This window comes from Molothrus ater, chromosome Z (assembly GCF_012460135.2).
Source record: "Molothrus ater isolate BHLD 08-10-18 breed brown headed cowbird chromosome Z, BPBGC_Mater_1.1, whole genome shotgun sequence".
In the NCBI taxonomy this organism is placed as follows: domain Eukaryota; kingdom Metazoa; phylum Chordata; class Aves; order Passeriformes; family Icteridae; genus Molothrus; species Molothrus ater.
The window spans coordinates 45,606,687-45,628,611 of NC_050511.2; the positions used below are offsets into that span (position 1 = coordinate 45,606,687).

Consider the following 21,925-nt stretch of genomic DNA (forward strand, 5'->3'; position numbering starts at 1 on the left):
CAGTCTCACCAGAGCAGAGGGGCAGAATCCTCTCCCTGGCCCTGCTGGCCACCACCAGCAGCCCAAGTCCTTCTCCTCAGGGCAGCTCTACATCTGTTTATCTGCCAGCTTGATTGGCTCACCAAGGCTTCCAGGTCTGGATGCAGCTCTGAACTCTTGCTCAGGAGTCCCTGAGCTTGGGAACCCCCCTGTACACCTTGATCTAGTGCTCACCCTCACACTTAGCTCAGTCACTGCTGGTGATGCTGCCTCATTGTCTGACTGAAAATTAGCTTTTCTCAAGTCAATTTTACTGAATAAGTGCATCTATACTTAAATCAACAGAATATGAAATTGAAATACTCAGTGTGGTGAGAACTAATTGGACTGAAAACCTTATGTGCTACTGGTAGTTTGACTGAAGTTTGTAGAGACCTGAAGTTTTGCAATCATACTGAAGAGCCAGCATTGTAGGAACAAATAAACCAGCAGTGAGTTCTTCAGTGACATTATTTTCTTTCCAGGTCTGCCTTTTCTTTTATCTCTTTAATCAGAAACAATACTTTAGACTTGGAACTTCACACTATATGTAGGAACTTAAGGGTGTCTTTATTCCTTTGACAAACACAACACATACTTTGCAAAAGTAGGGGGTGGTACAGATCATTAAAAGTAGGGGGAATGACAAACTCTGGTGGGCTCAAGTTACTTGTTCTTTGTGCCAGAAAATGAGTGTTCTCACAGTTATGACTGCCTCTTTCAAATCACAATTTTAAGTTGATGGAGCCAGTGGGGGAAATTGTTGAGGAGGTGAGGGTGAGAACTGGGGTAAATCAAGGTATGTATGGTAGCATTATGATAGTGCAAGGATTGTAAGGAAGAAATATGCAAGAGTGATAATCAGGGGGTTTTTTTGTAGTTTTGTTGCCAGTAGAAGAACTTAAACTAGCTCTGACACTATTTTTCATCTTTGTAAAGTGGTATGGAGAAGACTTACTCTCCCTGCAGGTGTCTATATTGGATGATATTAAGAGATAACTATTTTGTCTTCTGAATTTTTAACTAACAGTAACCTAGAACTTTGTCTACATTAGAAAGGTTTGTGTTCTGGCAGCAGGAAGGAGCCTTCTTGTTTGATACTGAGACTGTCCTAATTGCTGGAAACTGTTGCTTTATGAATAGCACTAAGTTAATTTTGATTTAAGACAGAAAGCATTCTGTGTATGTTTGGTGTCAATGAGAAAATGCTGTGCAGTACCTGAGTAATTAGGAGAGGAAAAGTTAATTTTTTAGGTTCATGGAATGAGTTTGATGTTATTTGCTAACTTGCAAATCATTGTTTTGTCAAGATTTTCCCTTAAAAACTTTTTTTCCTCTCTACATAACCAGACAGCATACAATGCCTTCTCTAGTTGATTATTATCCAGTAACATCACAATTATTATATATAATGCAATTTTTGTTTGAATTATGATTATATTATACCAGTACAGGTCATCTTTGTTATTCTTTTACAATATGCATGCAAACATTACAGTTTTTGTTATCATGAATGTCATTTTTTCATGCAAATGTATCAGTGCAGTGTTTGATGAATTTTCAGGGAATGTGTTATGCTGTATAATTTTTTCTGGTTTGTCACTTGAAAGAAGAAGCTGAAAGATACAGCACAGCTGGCTAAGTTAGAAATTTTTTATTTATGAATAATTGTATGTGACACTTACTGTTGTATTTGAACTATTGAGTATAGAGATTGGCATAATAAAGGCCATGGGTCAGCTGATTACTTAATTAAAGGACATTGCCAAATTTATTTTAACTGACTAGACAAATGTTTTTACAATAAAAAAATATTTGTTTTACTGAGCAATGGCAATCAGTCCAACAGATCTGAGGAACAGGATTTTTTTGGGGTTTTTTGGGTTTTTTTTTCAACATACTGTCCATACAAAGTATGTTCCTTCAGAGTGATTTTTCCCAAAATTTGTTGGAACATGGAGACATTTAGAAGCTTAAGCTTTGTCTTGGCACTAACATCAAGGTGGTCTGGGATCCTAACTCCTGCATTTCAGATGATTGTATTTCCTACTTTTTTGTTGTGATAATAACTGGATTTTCTTTTATTTACTTTTTTTCCCCTAATATATAAATTAATTTCTGGACACAAGGACTCAGATATTGATATCAGGATTCCAAATAGGAGGAGGTAAGGAAATTTTTTATGTGCTTTGTAAGTACCTAATCATGCATGCTGCTAAAAGTATATATGCCCCTGTTCCTACATCCAAGTATTTACATTTTAGAATGTAACTTCTGTTAAATCTGTATCTGTTAAAGATACTTCTAATAGTATTTCATCACTTTAAGAAAGTGCTAACACACTCTATTCAAACCCGTCTTAATGCTTGAAAAAATTTTCTTTCCATCTTGGAGTTATTCCTTTCCTCTGAGGTCTGAACCCCACACCAGTGTACAGTGTTTGCCTGATTGCTTCTGTCTGTACTCAGGAGAGCCCCTAAGTACAGGGGCAGGTTACTGTCTGGTTTTGAAGCTTTACCAAACCTTTTTTAGAAAAAAGCAAGCATAACTTGTTAAATGCTTGCTTAAAATTTCTTATCCCTATGTGCAAGTTGTTCTTACCACGTGCAAAAACCACACTTGCGGAAAAGTTCCATGGTGTGGAACGTGTAGTAAAAAATTACACTCTTGTGTGAAATCCGTGGTCTTAGAGAAAAATGTTTACCTTTTTTAGTAACATTTGCATGGATTTATTTAATTTGTTGAATGAAGTAAGTAATTAAACTATGTTTTCCTGTAGCACTTGCCTTAAACCAATTGCAAAGTACACTTCCATCTTAAATCAATTTATGCTTTAAGATCATGCTTTTTTCTTGGGTTGCCATAAGATGATGATTACTTCACAGATATTTAGTTTGAATATTGGTAAAATAAAGTTCTCTGATTTATGCTTGTTCTCAGATAAATTGCAGATGGACAATATTTTTGTATTTTCCCTTGAAAAATCCACATAGGCCTTTTCTGTGACTGAAATTACTGGGGTAATAACATATTTTACCAAAAGTTTCAATCTAACTATTGCTGAGTAGGAGGAGTTTAACTGAAATGCTTTTTAATATCATGTATTCTTGTTAATAGTGGTGTTAGACGTGGTAGCACCAGAGTAAGTAATTTATTGTCATATCAATTTATTATTTTTCTGTTTCTAGTCTTGTACTTCTCTTTCTTGATTGGCTAGAATGAGGTAGAAATCCCTCCCAAGATCAGGTTATTCTGCAACAATTTCAGAAGACTTGTGTTTATATTGGTAAAATACTTCATTTGTCATTTTTTGACCATTGGCCGTAGTAAAAGTAGCCTAGTATTGTAAATGGCACCACACCAGGTAAAAAGGATTCCAGGTGGAGCAGTTTTCTTCTATTCTCTTTCTTGCTTGTGAGATTCTTTCAAGTTTTTTAAAATGTCACCAGAACTGATCTACGTGGTATTAAGTGAATCTTGGCACTTCAAGGTTTCATTTTACTGTCTTAGAAATAAATAGGTGTAAAAAGTACTGTATCAGTTGCAGTAATTTTTAATGTAACATTTTAGGGATCACCATAGATACTGCCCCTGGAAATTGTTGATCTATATCTGTTTTCTCTAATCTGTAGCAGTTATTCAAATTAATTAAGGTTATTTTGTCCAGACAATAATAGCTCTTGAGTTGTATGGTTACGATTTTATGACTAAAAATGGCTTGAATTTGGACAAAGTTTTGCAGATAGAGGGAGGATAATATTTTGTTTTGTTTCCCATTGGTTTTGTTTTTTCTTTTTTTTTTTTTGGACAAAGATGTATTTTACCCTGGCCTTTTTTCTAATTTACTGAATTTATCAATGCTATGGGTAGAAAATAATTTTAGGACTAATTATTTATATAAGCTATTCTGTGATCAAATATGTAAATCAATTATGGTTTTCTTTTGCTGCTTCCCTTAGGGAAGAGAAAGTACATCCTGTCCCCATTCTTCAGTTCTGCTCTCCATCACTCCACCAAATGGGTCAAATTACTTTCATAGTGGAACTTGATGTACATTTCCAAAGCCAGTGCTCTGTCAGAGCATTTGTTCTCCAGTCACAAGCATCAGTTGCCAATGAATTGAATTTCTGAAGGTGTTTGGAAAGTGTCATAGGGGTTTTTTTTTTCCCCTAATCTCTAGTATGGGAAATCCAGACTATAAGTAAATGCGAAAAGTTTTTTGAGTCCTCTTCTGTAGCTTCCATTATTAGGCCTGATGATACCATAAGATATATTCACTGTAAGAGTGAAGACAAGGGAAAAATGAGCTGCTTTTGCTTCTCCCCCAGATTCCTTAGCCATTTATGGTTTCCCATCAGTAACCTTTTTTTCCTACTTACTCATCCATTATTGCCATCTGCAGAGTTTGACAATTTTAGCATTCAAATGGAAAAAAACCTCCAAATTCAGCTCTCTTCTCCCGACTTTAATCCAAAACCAAAGTAATGATTTTTAAAAATTTTTCCCCTGAAATAACATCTTTCTAGTATGAAGAGACCTATACATGGTAAATCCTGAGAACAGAAAGTCTTTGAGATGCCCAGGATTTGCTTTGTGAAGATCGATGGAGACGCGGTCCTTTCTGACCTTGTCAGCCAAACTTTTACTGGTGCATGCTTGTTGTGATGAATGTTGTGTTCTGAAGAATGGAGGGAGACAAGTGTCAGTGTGGGTGTCATCTATTAAAAAACTATTACATTTTTAATAAAATTGGTAAGTTATTTTGGTTGTCTCATATGGCATAGTTCAGTCGCCAAAAGCAGGTCTTCATGAATTGCAGAGGACAAAATTCAAGCCTACAGATACTACTAGTAGGCTGCAGTAGTTAATAACTTGCAGTGAAAGATTTTATTTTCTTTTTATTGCATGTCATACATCCATCTAGCATTTGAAATTTAGGGGTGTATGAAAGTGATTTGGCCTTAAGAAATTCCTAAGGGTAGTTTAAAAGTATCTCTAGAATGGAATTATTAAGATAAGTAGCAGAGATAATGCTTATTTATTTACTTATGCCTTGCATGGACTGTCAGGGTCTGTTTAAGCTGAGCCTTTTCAGAGAATAGTTTATTTCAATAGTTTTTTTAACAGTTTGTATCAATGTGCAGCTGAAAAGTTTTGAGTGGTAATGACTATCTGTTTGGATGGTAATTGTCAATTCTGTAAGTTCAGTGATGTTTCTAATGATGGATAACTTTTTTATACAGACTAAGCAAAAGATAATTATAAAAAGCTGTAGCTCATCAATGACTTGCCAGTGCTTTCTTTGTATTTTGCTGCTTTCTGATCTTAAACTGTGGATTAGAAAAGTTTTCAGTATATCAGAAAATCATTATGACCATCTGAAATGCTGTCATAACTCTTCACAGCAAAAAAGCCATTTCCATTTTAGTAATTATTTTAGTCATTATTTGTCTGCTTTCATACTAGTTTTCCACATGGGTGTTTTTACTTCGTTTCACCTGTCTGTTAGTGCTGTCTTTTTTACTTGAAATTGGCAAGAGGTAGCTGGTTATTTGGTTTCTGTTTGGACGTCTTTATTTTCACTAACAATTTCCCATTACCTATAAAAGGTGATATCATGTCTTGTTATAAGGGATTCTGAGGAGTTTCGTGCAAAGATCTAAATGCAGAACATGTCTTCAACTCTTTTTTGGATTAAAACTAAACTATTCCAGAAACTGTAGAGTACCATTACCAGGACTGGATAAGGAAGAACAATTTAACTTTTGCCCTGCTCAAGTATGTATTTTCTATATTTCTGACTTCAGAGAGACAGGTTTCTGTCTGGCCAAATGACAAAAGGCAAGACTGGAAAGGGAAACTTCTACTACCTGGATTATGTGAATCTTTTGTTAATGTTGCAGCCGGTGCTGAGGTGCTTTTAAGAAAAACTGGTAACTAACTGCTTACCTTCTCTGGGATTCAGTTAACCAGCTGGTATTTGGCAATTTAGCAAGTGTTTCCTTGGCTACTCCTTCCTGATTAAACTACAACTCTTGATGGACTAGGGGAAGGAAATACAGACCATCATTTTGGCAGATCTTAATAATGTATGCTGTTAAAACAGCACTTGAGAATTATGTCAGGCAGGTAGGTGGATGTACCTCTTCTTACACCTGCCTTTTTCCCTGAAGTTTTTCCTTGCTCTTCTGTTATATGAAGCCTGTATTGCCAGAAACTTGCCTTCATCATTAATTTGTAGTAGTATCTGTTAAAATAAGCACCTGATCTCTAAGAAGGTTTTGCTTCCAGGTGGTCGTCTCCAGCAAGAGGAGTGGACAGTTCCAATCAGCAGTTTCTAAAACTGCAGAAGTGAGTTTGTCTAGGCTCTTGCACAAGTGAGACGAGCCTCAGATGAGATTTCGTTGCCTTAGTAATTTAGACCTTTCAGCTCCTGCATACTGCCAAGAAAATTTTCTCAGTTTTAAATAAACCAGCAAATGTCACATCATGGCAGTGATTAGGTCACTGCAAAGAATTCAGATGTAAGTGCTGAAGTCTCTAATGGTATTATGGTTCACTATGGACAGTGTTCTTCATTGACACTGACAGACAAAATAGTGATGGTGTAATGGTGTCACTCTGCTTTTTGGTCAGAGTTTGAGGAGCTATCTGTTAATGACTTGATGCAATGGTTGGAATGATTGATATTCTGTATTTACTATCAGGTTTCCTTGAACTGTGACACATTATTCAGTTATGCAATGAAAAAAAAATTGTTACAGTAAAACTTCGGAAGTTTTTTCTTTCTGCAGTGTCTACAGTGAAATGTAAAAACAAACCCAAAATCCGCAAACCACCCAACAAACTGAAACAAAACCATCAAAAACCCTCAAACCAATACCCAGCAAAACAGAAGAAGTTTTGATAACTGTAGATATTTTTTTCTGTGAAGTATCATTTCATTCAAGATAATGCATCTTTTCATATGCTAGACATTTTACTTCTTCCCTTTGTTCCTACATGCATGCAAAACACCAGATCTAATGCTGACAAAGAAATGAAAATAGAATGTGAGTGCTTTAAAGGTATCATTCTTTCTACAAGTGTAAGTTTTCAAATGTTGATCTGCTGAGAATATTTTAAAATGGGAAGTGGAGTAATTCTCATTGCTGAAATCATTCCGACTTGGAAGTGTAGTTGTTGTTTTACATGAGCACACGTAGCAATGTAAAGAAATTTCAGAGATGCCTGGCTCATGTCTCTGTAATTATTTCATTAAGCCTGCCACAAGCATGAGCGGAATCTTTCCTTCACATAATGGGACCAATCCTGAGTACAGACATAGTAAGAAAAATTCATAATACATGAAATGTGAGAGACATGGCTGATGAAATCTAGTTATGAATGTCTTTTGTGTTTTGGCAGAAGACACTCTGTGCTGTCTGAATGGATACAGCACCTAATTGCTGAAAAATTGTAAAGGTTAAAAAAACCCTCTTAGGGCAGCTGGGTTAGTAGTTTAGAGCTGCTCTTTATGTTCCTATTTTGATTTAATATGGTAAAAGTGGTATGTTCAAAATAAGCTCAGATCTTAAAAGCTAGAGTTTTACTGTATTGGAAGGATGTGGTTTCATGCTTATTGGATGAGTCTAGAGGTTTTTATGCCCTGTCTTAGTCCTCCTTTGTTCAAACTATTGTTTTTCTCTTTCCTTTTTATTACCTGTCAGTGTGCCCATTTCTTTCCTAATTCCTCTTAGATATTCCTTCTTCTACTATAAGCCTACATGTTTTTGTCACTCTATTTTGGCAGCCTTCCTTTTAGTCTGGTTATATTGAAGGCTGTTATTTGAGTGTAGTTTGCATTGGTACAAAGGGAGAAAAGGAGAGTTCTGCTAAGTTTGATTTGCCCAGGTTACTGTTTTCTCCCTGCCTTTGTAGGGCTGACAAGTGCTTATTCATTGCCCTTGATTCTGCAGAGGACAGATGGGCCTAAGGGGTTTTCGTGCAGCTGAGGAATAGTGTCTCACATTTTTCGGACAGTTCTGCTGCTCAGTTTCAGGCTGATGGAAATGGCTTTTGGACCTTCACTGCTGGCTATCTGCTGTCTTTCAAGGGAAGTTCGTCACATGCCATGAGTGGTACCTGAATGAAAAAGACTTAACCATGAGAAACATATGTGCAGTACAAGGCCTGTGGGGTTGACACTGAAGAGGGGTCTGCTAGAATAGGAGTGGATGCTTCTTCGTGACACTTGCAATCTCAATAATAAGTGATGATTTTTTCCTGGTATATTATTTTGCTTGCAGTGACTGACAAGTGTGGCTTTATCCCAACCGTTAATGGATTAATGTATCATTGAAATTATTTGTAGGTCTCCTTGTTAAAAAAGGGAAGCTTTTAATAGTGTATTCTGGCATATATTTAACAAGGAGAAATCTTCCAGTCTTTGTAAATAACACATAAAAGCCTCTTGTGGTTTAACTCCAGCCAGCAGCCAAGTAGATGCCTGTATTATCAACACTTTTCAGCATATATCCAAGACATGGCCCCATACTAGCCACTCTAAAGAGAATTAGCTCTGTCCTATTCAAAACCAGCAGATTACACCCCTTATTCCATATCATTTTCATCATGCTCAGGTCCCACACTATTCCGTACAAGCTCATTAACCACCATTCCCCTTCCCTCTCTTTGATAAAATACCCAGATGTCATTCCCGTAGTCCGTGGACCACCCCTGCAAAATGTCCATAATATATCGTTTGATTTCATTTAGTCCATGACGCTGGGCTCCATCTGTTATGGTAATCACTGAGGACAGGAGAGGAGGTGTGTTGCATGCAATTAATTTAGTCCAATTACTGGGCACCAAAGCCAGCTCAGGTTGTGTCACTGCTGTGCTTGGACTTCTGGAAGGCTTCTCCTTTGTTGGTTTGAGTAGTTCCTGTTATATTTACTTCTGCAACATACAATTCAGATAATGGATTGTAACAATTTAATGATATATCCAATATAATCTTCACACCTGATCCTTTTGGGTTTATAGGGTGTAATATTGCAGTGAAATCCTCTTCTTGTCCCCAGCCTTGCTGCAAGGCATTTCCTGTTAAGAGCCCACTGTTAGCGGAGTCCACATCATAGGACTTCCCGGGGCAGCAGGGACACAGCCTGTCTTACCATGGTCTTCAGCACAGGCTGCAAAGGACTGTCTGCTTCCCCTACTCCAGTGTGGGCCCCACTGATGGGTAACATTGTCAAACGTGTGTCCTTGCCATGGGTTGCAGTTGTTCATAAACTGATTCAGTGAGGGCCCCCTGTGGAGACACAGGTCCTGCCAGCAAATCTGCTCTAGCATGGGTTTCTTACAAGGTCACAGCCTTGTTAAGTCATCTGCCTGCTCTAGCAGGGGATTCTACATGGGCTGCATGGATCACTCCTCCACCGTGGAGAGCACATCAGAGTCTCTTCAGCTCATCTTCAGACCAAAGTTGAACCTGTCAGCACAGTGGCACTACCCTGGCCATCTGCCAGTCGTACATCAATGTGGTGTTACCAAGGTGTTCCCAGGCATAACTCGGGAAGGTGAGAAGCAGTGCAGCAGTACAGAAAGCAGTGAAAGCAAAAAGCAAGCATTAGCAAGCACTAGACTCTTAATACATGTCAGGAAAGCAAGCCCCAAGGCAAGCACAGGAGGCCGCTGTTTTATCAGCTGAACTAACAGCTATTCAGTCTAATACATCCCAATGGAATGTGTCATTGAAGCCTTTGTGCCTCGTATCTGATGCAAAAAAGGACTGTGATGGTTTAACACGGTTTAAGGGTGTACTCTAAAAAAACTCATGGATTTAGGTAATGACAGTTTAACAGGGAAAGCAAAAGCTGTGTGCAGAAGCAGAGGACACAAGGAAACAAATTCACTGCTACCCATGGGCAGTTATTCAGCCATCTCCAGAAACATTGCCCCGTCTCTTTTAACTGTCACTTGAGAAGACAAATACCATCATACTAAATGTTTTCCTTGTTCCTCTTTCTTCCCCCCACTTAACACGCTATGCATTTTAATAATTACATTTGAGAGAGGAAAAAAGATGGAAAATGTTTTCAAAAACCAAAGTCGGAAGACTTCAAGTTAAGAATTGAGGGAATTAAATGCTAAAAGAAATGGAGGACTGAACAGCTGTAGGTGGAAACAAAAATAGCTTTTGTGCTCTATTGGTTAAACTCCTGCTGTAGTATTTAATATGAAGTAAATAATGTAAACAATTTGTTTGTTTCTCGTTGCCAGATACGAGGATTGTGTCTGGGGTAAGAAAGCTGCTGCAGCAAGAGTTCAAAGGAGACTTTGAGTTTGTTGTATCATTGCAGTTTATATCTGAAAGAGCAGAATGTCGGAATAATGGGAGAAGCATGTGAACAGAGTGCATCTTAGAGTCCTCCCAAGCTTTCAGGAACAAAAGGACAATTTTGAAAGGCTCCTTTATAATTTGAATTATATGGTACATGGATAGCTAATTTTATGTAATTTACTGTCTGTTCATTTGAATCCACAAAGACTCCAGAATACCTGCTAACCACTTTGAGGTTATGGAGCAATTCTAGCAACATTTTTGTGCTAGAATTGTGGTGTTGTAGCAGCACAGAGGCAATTATTTGGCAGACCAATGAAGTTGAAAGCTTTAGTCACTTAACTTTTTAAACCAAAGGATATGTAGTTTCTCGGGGCCTTTCAAATCTTTGGATTATTTAACCATCAAGTGCTGCTATCTGGGGTTAATCTACATGGGAATGTGAAAAAGTGATTGTTGGTAAAATGTGTCTTCAGTTGAATTGTAGTACCCTCCTGCTTCTTACCAGCTGGTAGCTTCTGGCCTGTCACTACATATTTCTGTTTAAACGTCTACTCTTACTGGTCTGCCAGTGTACCTGGACCAATAAGTGGAGTCAGGTGACTGAAAACCAGAATTTTTAAGGACCTTTTAATAGATAGCAAGAGGAATTGTCTTCTTCCTCTATTTCAGAAACGATAGAGAAAATTGTTGTTTCTGATAGAGATCTGTGGTGAAAGATGTAAAAAATCCTAGTGCTCAGATTATCATACAGTTACTTACTAGGGATACACGTTTTTCTTGTCTTTGTTAATAAGTGGTTGATTTCTGGGGTTATAGAATTACATTTAATTTCTTATATAACTAGATGTTTTTATTGTATAAGTAGGATTTTTCAACAGTGGAAGTTAAAACATACATGTGTAAATAGAATGAGGAAGGCAAATATCACCAAAGCTTAAAGATTTTGAGGAGCTGATGGCACAGATCCATAAGGCTTCTTGCTTCTTCAAGGTAAACCTTTCAAGCCCTCCTGGTTTTCTTGTCTGGATGGAGTCAGAGCAATCAGTTCAAACGTACACCGTCAGATTCAAATGACAGCTGAAAGTCATTTGTTGTTTTGAGTTGTCCATCTGTTCTGCAGAGGTCTTCATAATGAATGTTACAGTCTGTTTCAGCTGTGGTTAAGACTTTAAATTACTTCTCTGAAGTGCATGGATATTAAACATTCAAAAAGTGATGTGAAATCAGGTAGTGAAATCTCACTGAAGATTTTTTCTTCATGATATTCAGGGCTGGTTTTGATCTCAGTTTTAATTACTGGAAGTCAAGGATCTCTTGGTCTGTGTGAAACAAAGTGCTTTTGTAATGACTTGTAGTTTACATCTCTAAAATCTCAGCATGTAGTATGCTGGAATATGTTCTTCCAGTGTATGCCAAATGTTTCCATAACATTTTGTCAAGACTTGATCTGGGACAGCGCTCAAGAGTAGTCTTTTCTTCAAAAGCCAGGAGACCTCTAGCAATGATTTTGATTTCTGATAATGAGGCAGATTTTATTTAGAGAAGGTCGTAATGGTGTTCATTACAGAAAATAAGTTCAATTTTGCTTTTATAATATTTTAAGACTTTGGGAACTTTGGCACTCTAAGACCGCTTCCCAGTTTTATCCATGCTTGTAAATGGATGTTGATTGGAAATGACCTCAGCACTAAAAAGGAAATAGCAGAATGTAATTTGAATGTAATTAAATCAGTGTTTCTTTGTCAGAAGTTGGAAAATGTTTAGTTTGATAAAATCTTGCCAGACAGATGTTTTTATTCAAGCTATCTTGCAGAGAATTTTATTTGTTGTTGCACAAATATTTTTCTGTGTCCTTGTATTTGTTACTTTGTTCTTAGGACTGTGTCAAGACCTTGTCGTGAGCATCTCATGGTCTAAACAATTAAGCATGTTTTGATTGGAAGAAGGGTCTGGAAAGCACCTAAATTAAGAGTTTTGAAGGAAGTGGCTTCACAGACTGAGGAGCCAAGGCAGTGGTGTTTTGCTGCCAAAAAATTTTCAGTTTTCACCATGCAGTGTATCCTCTTTGCTTGAGCATTCTCAAGTTCTCCATTAACCTTCCTGTTAATAAGTGAATTTAGCAGTCCTGCAGAAGACCATCCACAGATTTGAGTCATTCCCAAAGCATCTCTAAGCTTTGAAACAGCGCTACCTGTCTGGTAGATACTGTCTTAATGTGACTCTATTAGGAGGTGCTTTGAACTGTACAGTAGTGAAATTCCAAAGTCTGCTAATCAAGACGAGCTAGATGTCAGTTAAGAAAACATGTTTTCTAATCTAAAGTGCCACAAAATTCTTGCAAGGTATTTTATGGACAATGTAATTTATAAAAGCTTTTCTAAGTAAAGGTTTCATTAATGAAATTTTATTAAAATGTATACCTTACTAGTCTGTATAGGACTTTGTGTACATACAGGTATTGTACAATCAACCACAAATACAGTAGTAAGTCCATTTGATTTTTAAAAAATCCACCAAAATAAAAGCAAAGAATAACTGTGGTATTTTAGAACTTTGAGACCATTAAATCACTATTTCTAGTTGGATTATATTACAAATGCTTAAGATTCTTTAGGTTTTCTCTTACCAAATAAAACATTTGCTTTGAGGCAGTGTTTTCCTCATTTTCCTGTTGTAGTTCTCTGTTTATGTTGCAGCTGCCTAAATCTTAACAGAATGAAATGGAAATGGCTTACATTACCAAAACATGGTTTCATATAGATACATTAAATACATTACTTGCATTAGATACGTTACTTGCTGTTAGTGAAAGCAACTCTGTCAAAATGGTTTCTGTTGGGGGCAAGGTAGTGACTGGGCTGAAACACAAACTGTAAGTGTTTGCATGTGACAGTCAAATGAGTTTTAAAAACCATGCCCTCCCTATTAAGAGATGAGCACAAAAGTTGTGAAGAATAATTCTTTATCCTATGACTCTTTATAGTCTGGCATTATAGTTAAGTATGCATCCCTGATTTCTGTGATACTGAGTACAAGTGCAGCCAAAACAAGTACAAGACACCAAGTTTTAAAGGTGTTTTGTTGTTTTCAAAACCTTTTTGTCTTGCCTTTCTTTCTCTCTGGTTTTGTGCTGCTGACTCCTGCTCTGCCAACTGCATTACTTGTCTCAGGGGTTAAAAGGAGTGAATGATTCAGAAGGCTGGAGCTGAAAATGAAAGAATCACATTTCCCTTAGCAGCTGGCACTGCAGGTACAACAAAACTTAAAAATTTTTGTGCTGATGCAGTAGAGCCACCTCATAGGCTGTCAGTTTGAGTCTCCAGATACACCGCTGCTCATTGCAGATCTTCTGCCCAGACACTTTTCCTCCCAAAATACAGAAATTCAGTACTAGGTCAAAAGCTTGTAAATCTGATCCCAGTAATTAGGGTCTCTTACTAATGCAGTTCAGTATCTTGCTTCTGAAATTTGCCTGGCTAGCCAGTTGCCTTCATCCTGCCTGATGAAGGAAAGGTTGATGTGGAAAAAGCATGTTTAAATTATAGGAATTCACAATAGTAAATATCCCTGTATTTTTCTGGTATATTTACTGCCATTTTAAATGTCATTCAAGAAAACCTTGAAGAGTATAATCACCTTTTTATCCCCTTTATTGAGGTTTACAGTCTAGCTTTATGATATTAATACGTAAGACCAATACAATTTAGGAATACTGACTGTAGCATGCTGTTTTTGAGATGACTACTTGGAGACAAAATAGTGAACCACTATATAAACAAACAATACTCCAAACCCTAGTATCCTAATACACTTCAGTAAAATAATAGGAAAAAAATATTAGCCAATCTGAAAGTACTCTGAGAATTGGATTTATCTTGTGTTTTCTACATTTTTGGCTAGCTATAGGAATTACATGGTCTTTATAATTGATGTTTCCTTCTCTAGGATGAATGTTTTCTCCAGTACTCAGCCCCACGCCCCCTTTTTTTTAAATCCTTTTTCTTTTGTAACAGCAGCAGTCTTTGGATTAGTTTCAATAAATTTTGAATATTGATTTTAAGATAAGATATCATTTTACAGTGAAATCTGTATTGTGACTTACAAGCTCAAGTAAAAGCACTGCAACTGCATTTACTGTAACTTTTTAAGTTAATACTGATACTGAAAGAAAACTGAAAGTACATATACAAAATTCTCTTATAATGTATTACTTCATGTTCATTATCATGTTTTATTTCTGATAAGAAATGCCTGCCATCTGTTGCCACTTGCAAAGCTTCCTATTGATGGACTGTGATGGGATGGGAATGTGATCTCTTCCATAATAATGCTTCCAGTGTCTTGGGTGGATGGCAATACGTATTTATCCCTTGTCTGACTCTAAGAAATGTTGAGGCAGTGGAAAAAGTGGAGGAGGAAGGATATGGGGAATAATGCACTGGGGCTGACAGTAGTGATGGTAGGTGGGAAGCAATCAAGTAAGTAGGCCAGGATGTTGCATTTAGTGTACACGTTCCTTACTTCAAAAATCTGCCATTCTCCCTTATTTTTCATTCTCACTGCTCTTCTTCCTAAACAGAACCTTTCAAAATGCCAGCTCTGATTTAGTATTGGTGCTTTATGCATATTAATATAAGACAATTTTTAATCATCATTGCTTGACATCAGGAAAACCTTAATCTTTAATTGCTTTGCACTGTGTTTGCTTTTGCCTTTAGAGCTGAAGGCAGCTAATGCCAAAATCTGTCTCCAGCTTCCTGTAGGGAGGCAGGGTGCTTGTTTCTCTGCTCTTTTGAATTCCCATTTGTACATTCTAAATGCAGTTCCATTTTCTTTCCTCATTATGTACTCCTGCAGCAAAACTCTGTAGTGGGCTTCTATAATAAAGATTTGGAGAAGTTACAGGTGGTCTTTATGGGAGGGGTTAAATAATGGTTGTGCTGCAAGTCAGAGTTGAGAGTATGACATCGTTTGCATTTGTTTTTCTGCAGCTAGCATACTGAGAAGAAAAAAACACTTTTATTGTTATTTTCCTGTATTTGCTTTGACCTTGCTGTATCAAAGGCACCATCTTAGAGAAACTATAAAGCCTGAAACACTTGTCTGGATCATTTAGTTAACTTCACTCTCCCCCGGTCTTTAAGTAAACAAACAAGGTGCTTTATTACATTTCTACATTATCTGAAGTATAGAAGTATTACAGATATTTGGGAACATTTTTCTAAAGCCCACCTAAATATAGCTCTTAGATAGTTTGCGCATGTGGTTTCTTTCCAGTGTATATTTAATTTAAAAAACTCTTTCAGTTTTCTACTTATCTTGTAAGTAATAGTCATATAGCGCTCTCAGATCAGGATGTGATAGGTGAATATAGGAAAGACAGAGGGATTGTTTTACTCACACAGTGTTCTGATACTTGGTCCAGTTTCATGTCATTATTCCTTGTGTTCATCTAGAATTGAACATTATTTCAAAAGATGCTTTACTTAGTGGCTTACAACATTGCATTTAAGGCAGACTGTAACTATTTAAGTTGGCCCATGATACATTCTGGATTAGCCTCTATCTGATTATGGCTGCAGTAAATATTGTCAATGTTTGAAGCCTCTCACATGTTTGGACGGAAGGTCCTGTCCATCTGTCCATGCACAGTTTTTATACTGTTAAGTCTTGGCATCTATTAATTCAAATCTACAATGAATCTAATGAAACTCAATATTTATTGAAAATAAAATATGAATCATAGTGCAGGGATTATGTCTTTCTTCTTTGAAGTCTTATGTTATTGGTAGGTGAAGGTGTGGATGTGTTTTAAAGTAAACACCATGTATAATAACACTCTAGTGTTGCCATTTTTCTGACAAATAGGTATTTGTTGTCTTTGGTTGATTTTATTAGAGGAATAATGGTTACTTGATTTTCAACGTATCTTCCTTACTTTAGTGCTTTATAAGCATCTGTTGTCAGTTGAAATTTTAAACAAGTCTTACATTGTTGATATTGGTATTTGTTTATCTCTTTGGCTGCAAACACATTGATGGATCAGTTTTGCAACCATTTTTAGCTAAATTTAACAGCTTCCTTCCTTTGCTTCATGGTTCAGGATTCTAATGCAGTAAATTATTTTAATAAAAACTCCAAATCTAAGCAAAGTATAAGAGAAAATACTGAAATAAAACCGTATATTAAAATGTCATTGTATTCAACCTTGGTATTAAACACATGTCTAGTAAATGAGATTTTTGAGATATTTGGCAAACTGAGATTGAATGGCTCTTGTTGTTTGTGGTGATCGCTTTGTGTGTGGGAAATTATTTTTAATATGTTTAACATTTTAATAGTATTTATATCTTACAAATTTTCTAAGGAAGTTAATTCCTGTGACAGCTGGGAGGGGGTGGTGTTTTATGTTCGTCATTTCATTCTTCAGATTGAAATGGCAGAAGATGTTACCAAAATTTGTGTGAAGGGGTGTGGGACCTAGTTTTGAGTCACTCAGTCACTTAGACTTCAACTTCATTGCTGTTTCTCCTGTCTTAAATAAAATCCTTCTTTTCTTCATTATGCCTTTCACTAATGACATGTAAGACAGAAATTTTGAATATCTTTGCTGTTCTGACAATTGACTGCAGGGCCTGTTTCATTTACTCTGGACACGTGTTTGGTGGGGAAGTACCAGATAGATCAGCCTCTCATTGTACCATAAAAGAAAATATGTGATGTGAATAAAGAGTAGATGGGTAGACTTAAAACTTCTGTGTCCTGATTGTTGCTTCTACTTTATCTCAAACACTTGTGTCAGACTTTACATATAATTTATCATCAGTACTGTCTTTTAATGTACATTGAAATTAATGAACTGTGTGTAAAAGTGAGTGCGTTTTGCTTTGGGGTGAACTTTTCTTAAGCCACCTTAATGCAATTATTAATAAAATTATGAATGTATTTTGAGTAGTTCCTCTTTAACCAGTTAGTCAAGTCTTCTCGAAAAAAGAGCCAGGTTCTCTTGAGTATAATAGGTGAAAGAAGTGAGTACTACATGGTCACTTTCAAGGATGTTTTCATGGAAATGTTGTAATCACGCCACTTCTTTGTTTTTGTGGTGTTATCACACCACTTCTTTCTTTTTGATGACTTCTTGTATTATCTGATAGCTGATGTTACCATTAATCATGATCCAAGTTCTCTAAAATAACGGGGCAAACTTAATTACAAATATATTGGCTAAAATCCCATTATTTGTATTTGGTTGACTTGTCAGCTCTTTGTATTTTGATCATGAATGTGAAGTGGGAATTGCCTGGTGAATAGTAAGAACTTCTAGAGTAAAAATCTGTCTAGCATAAAGCTCATCAATGAAGCAGCCTCTTGGGTAGTATTGAAGATCAAGTAATACTTCCTATGTATTGGAAATTTTGCCACAGAAATGTTTAGAAAGAGTTTATTTGAGTTGCCAGCTGGTTGTAGGGAGGGAGAAAAAACCATTTCATTAATTTGTTGAGTTCCAAAAGCAATACTAGAGATGAAAAAAAAACCAAGCGAAAATCTAAACAGCTTTTTCAGTTACCAACTCACACAGTCACTTTAAAACTAGGATCATAGGCTTTGGTTTGTAAAAAGTTTTCTCCAGTATTCTTTGGCAATAGTAATGCTCTTGTATAAATTAGGAATTTTAGTATGTCTGTATCAAGGATGTTTTTACTTGCTGTGTGCAAAATAAGGTGGGGATTTTGTCCTTGGTTGGTTTTCTGGGTTTTTTTCTCCTTTTTTGATTTCCTCTAAACTGGACTTGAAATAAATAAACTTAGACTTAGGGAGTATTGCAGGGAGAAAAATGTGATAGTCTAGAGCTTTGAGCTTTAAGTACTGCTCCAGTTTTTCTTCTATCACCTTCTCTTTTGCTTAGTTGTGTTCTCAGGGTTTATGAATGTGTTTGGTAAGCATTGTTCTTGGAAGCAGTTATCTCTGACACAAGCATGCAATAATACAAGTTACTGGGAAGAATTCCATGACTTTTTTGCATCTTATAAAGTTATCCCTGCTAAAGAAAGTTCCTAGTTTATTAAGGAACAGTGAAATGTCCCAGCATCCCCATCCACCTTGTCCTTCTGAAGTATTGGAATATGTAAAAACAAAATAGATGTGGATGTTAGCCTGGAGTAGGAAGGCATGGTGGTTTTCTTCCTAATCACTTCACGAAAGGTAAATGCATTCTCATAACTTTTATATAGGCTTTGTACTGACCTAGTTTTTAATCTTGATTGACTGACCTGATCTCCTTCAGTGACAAGGTGACCCACTTAGTGTATGAGGGAAGGGCTTATCTTGTTTATATGAACCTTAGTGGAGCCTTTGGCATCATTTCCCACAGTATTCTGTAGAAACTGGCTGCTTAGGGCTCAGACAAGTGCGCTCTTTGCTGGGTAAAAAGATCTCTGGATGGCCAGGCCTAGAGACTGGTGGGAAATGGAATGAAATCCATCTAGTCATTGGTCACAGGTGGTGTTCCCAAAGGCTCAGTACTGAGGCTGGTTCTATTTAATGATTTTATCAACAACCTGTGTCAGGGGATTAAGTGCTGCTTCAGTCAGCCTGCAGATAACACCAAATTGGGTGGGAGTGTTGATCTGGAGGGCAGGAAGGCTCTACAGGGTTATCTGGACAGGATGGATTGGTAGGCTGAGCCAGTGATATGAAACTGAACAAAGCCCAGTGCCATGTCCTGCCCTTGGATCAAAACAACCCTATGCAGTGCTACAGGTTGGGGGCAAAGTGGTTGAAAAACTTTCCAGCAGAAAAGGAGCTGGGGATGCTGGTCAACAGCAACTGAACATGAGCCAGGAGTGTGTCCAGGTGGCTAAGAAGGCCAATGGCATCCTGGCCTGTATCAGCAATAGTGTGGTCAGTAGGACCAGGGCAGTAATTGTTCCCCTGTACTCATCATTGGTGAGGCCACACCTCGAGTTCTTGTTCAGTTCTGGGTCCCTCATGACAGGAAGGACATTGAAGTGCTGGAGCAAGTATGGAGAAGGGAAAAGGAGTTGGTGAAAGGGTCTGGAGTGCAAGTCCTGTGAAGAGCCACTGAGGGAGTTGAGGTTGTTTAGTCTGGAGAAAAGGAGGCTTGGGTAGACCTTCTAAGTCTCCACCTGAGAGGAGGCTGAACCCAAGTAGGGATCAGTCTCTTCTCCCAGGAAGCAAGTGATATAAGATGAGGAAGTGACCTCAAACTATGCCAGGTGAGGGTTAGACTGGATATTCGGAAATATTTCTGTGCTGAAATAGTGGTCAAACCAGGCTGTCCAGGGCAGTGTTGGAACCCTAAAGGTGTTTAAAAGATGTGTAGATGTGGCATTAAGGGACATGGTTTAGTGATGTGCTTGGCTGAATCTGTAGTTTATAGTGCCAGCAACTATAGTAAAGTGAGTGAGTGCTACTGACAAACCAGCCAAGCTTACCAGCATGGACAGGCAGGTGCATCTCCTAAGGGGGAGATGGGAGGAACTGACTGTTGGGGTGACCAACTGAGTCTGGATGGCTTCCAGGGACACAGCAGGATCTGGAAGTCTCCATTGTGAAAACGATGGTGAATGTGTTTTTTTTCTGTTTCAGAGCAATCCTGATTTTTTTCTGTGCTCAGTTATTAAGATACAGCTACTGCTTTATTGAAGGTAGGGTACTGGTGCCATCTGGTGGTGTTAGGACATTCCCAGGAATGAGAAAAACCCCTTGTGAGGAATTCCACTGAGATGTGAAAAATTGCTGGCATGATATTAAAAGAGTACGTGGATATATTTTCTGACTTAGCATGTAATTATTCTCTTGAATTAAGTCATAAAAATCTGCACATGTACTCATAACTAAGCTTGCTAGAGCAAATTTAAATATTTAATCTATTACTTTATGCTCAACAGAAAGGTTTGTTTCTAGTAGTATCTTTTATGAAACATTGCTTTGCAAACACAACATAAAAGAGTTTTATTGGACCTTACAATATTTTAAAACTAATTTTAAAAGACAAAATATTTTCTGTTACGCCATTTTGCGAAACCCAGCACAAACTTCTCACTGCTAATGTTTGAAGTCACTGTGTTCTTTTATATGTCGCTTATATATTGTTTCAAAGTAAAAGTTCAACAACATACAACTGACAACAGTTGAAATAAAAAACCTTGGTATCTGAAACAAAAGCAACCACAGTACTGTTTTCTTTGTCCGTCTGTTGAAATTGTGTCCTGCACCTTAAGTTGCTTACCTGGGATAATATCCTCATCCTTCTTCAGAATACTGTACTGGCTGTATTGATGTTTCTAGCAATGGAAGTAGGACTATGACTGCTTCTCCAGTTCTCTTGAAGTAAATGTCTGACTGATAAGTATCTTGCCCTAGAGTGGAAAAACTTGTAAAAGAGAAAGGTACTTTATTTTAAGCTGGTGAGGCTTTTTAATTAATTTTATTTAGCTGTTACTCTTCATTTGTTGCAGGTCACCATATTATTTGAATAAGTTATTTTAAAATAAATTTCCTTATGGAACAGAGGTCTGTTTGTTCAGTCATTAACAACTTCTATCTTTCTATTGCAACTGATTGGAAAAACAGACTATTTTATTTATAGTTGAAAAAGACATATTCTGTGCTTGTATCTCTTCATAATCTCTGACCTCATGACCATACAACACTTTACTTGCATTGTGATGGCAGTGTGAATTAGACTTAGTTCTAATAACTAACTACATTAGTTCTCTTATTACATGGTTGTGTTCACAATATCAGGAGCCATTTTTTAATTCTGTCTTTATGGAATAAGGTGTTTCCAGGCCTGTTCAGCTAGTATAGTTTGTGGAATTAGATAATTTAATGTTAATATTTAAATTAATAGTTAAGATGTTAATTTATCAATATTTTTTGGTCAACTTTGAGAATAATGAAACTGATTGCAATAGCAAGGTTAATTCAGCTCATTGAAAATCTAGGTTTAACTAGTGAGTGAGATGCGTGACTTTTGTGATCTCACAAAAGTGAGATGATTATGCCCGATGTAAGCCACACAATCATAACATCTTCTTTTCCACACTTAGTTTTGAATCTGAACAAAGATCTATTGTTGTAGTGCTTTGTTCTTAGAGCTGTGACTTTCACCTTAAATACACTGTCCTTGTGAGTTGAGGTACACCTCTTGCTTCCAGTACAGTTGTTATTCAGCTTTCGGTGCTGTATGACTTTAGTACCTTTCAGCAAAATTATTCAGCTAAACTGTTATTATTTACTACATGTAGTTGTTTTCCTCAGGGTTCCCCCACTGTGAGTATTATCTTTCTGGTTTTTAATGAATTAACATTATTGTGCTATGTTTCAGCGAAAGAAAAATACGTATGCTTGTTCTGTTAAAATAGAGCAAAGTTGTAATAGTTTGTAAATCTGCCATTCTCTTCATTTCTGAATTTGTACCTGGTAAGAATAACTTCCCGTCTTGTTGTACCACAAAGCTAGGTGGTACAAACTACAGTTAGTTTGATAATCTGACAAGTTGTTAATAGCAATCCCAGCACTTAAAAAATCATTAAAGAAAATATTAGTGCT

The 21,925-nt window shown here is 37.0% G+C and overlaps 1 protein-coding gene across 7 annotated transcripts in view; it reads left to right on the forward strand.

Moving 5' to 3' along the window:
* The window catches only part of PCGF3 (polycomb group ring finger 3), a 55,422-nt gene that overhangs the window by 3,824 nt on the left and 29,673 nt on the right, over positions 1 to 21,925 (forward strand). For 4 of the 7 annotated variants that reach the window (XM_036402983.2, XM_054517863.1, XM_036402982.2 and 1 more), the window contains exon 2: positions 2,148 to 2,185. The exons of the other annotated variants lie outside the window; for them this stretch is intronic. The gene's annotated coding sequence lies outside the window, so the exon portion shown is untranslated. The remainder of the gene's footprint in view (positions 1 to 2,147; positions 2,186 to 21,925) is intronic. 7 annotated transcript variants of the gene reach the window in all.